The sequence below is a fragment of the Bison bison genome, unplaced genomic scaffold (assembly GCF_000754665.1).
Source record: "Bison bison bison isolate TAMUID 2011002044 unplaced genomic scaffold, Bison_UMD1.0 scf7180017864375, whole genome shotgun sequence".
Classification (NCBI taxonomy): domain Eukaryota; kingdom Metazoa; phylum Chordata; class Mammalia; order Artiodactyla; family Bovidae; genus Bison; species Bison bison.
In genome coordinates this window covers 6,352,148-6,352,655 of record NW_011494947.1, presented here as the reverse complement: position 1 = coordinate 6,352,655, position 508 = coordinate 6,352,148, and positions in this window count along the sequence as shown.

The window sequence follows — 508 nt, the reverse complement described above, 5'->3', positions numbered from 1 at the left end:
AAATCTTCACCTGATAACATCTGACGATCTGAAGGCCTGTTTTCCGGGTTTTTCCCAGGGCACAGAGTGCCTTATTTTTTGTCTCCACCCTGAACTCCTTTCAAGGGGGTGTGGAAGATCAGCATCTTGTAGTGGTCATGATTTAATCTTTGTAGAGGTAGCTGGCAAGGGCCAACTTCCAGTCAGCAGGGCCCCTTCACAGCCACATATTTGACCATGTTCTGGGGGCATTTCATGGTCATTGTGTCCCACGGTGCTGGGAAGGCTCATTCCCAGATCTAACAAAGATTCCATTGACAGGCCACTCAATGTGTTGTCACTAGACCAAGCCTTGTAAGTAGCAAAAGTCTCTGGACCATACCTGTCTGACTTCCCTCTTGGTCCAGGAATGTATTTCCTCTTGTTGCTTCTTCCCATATCTAGAGTTACAACTATTGACCTCATATGGAACTGCATATCAGCATTTTATCACAGGCTCAGTCACACATTTGGTAACGTAAGAAATAAT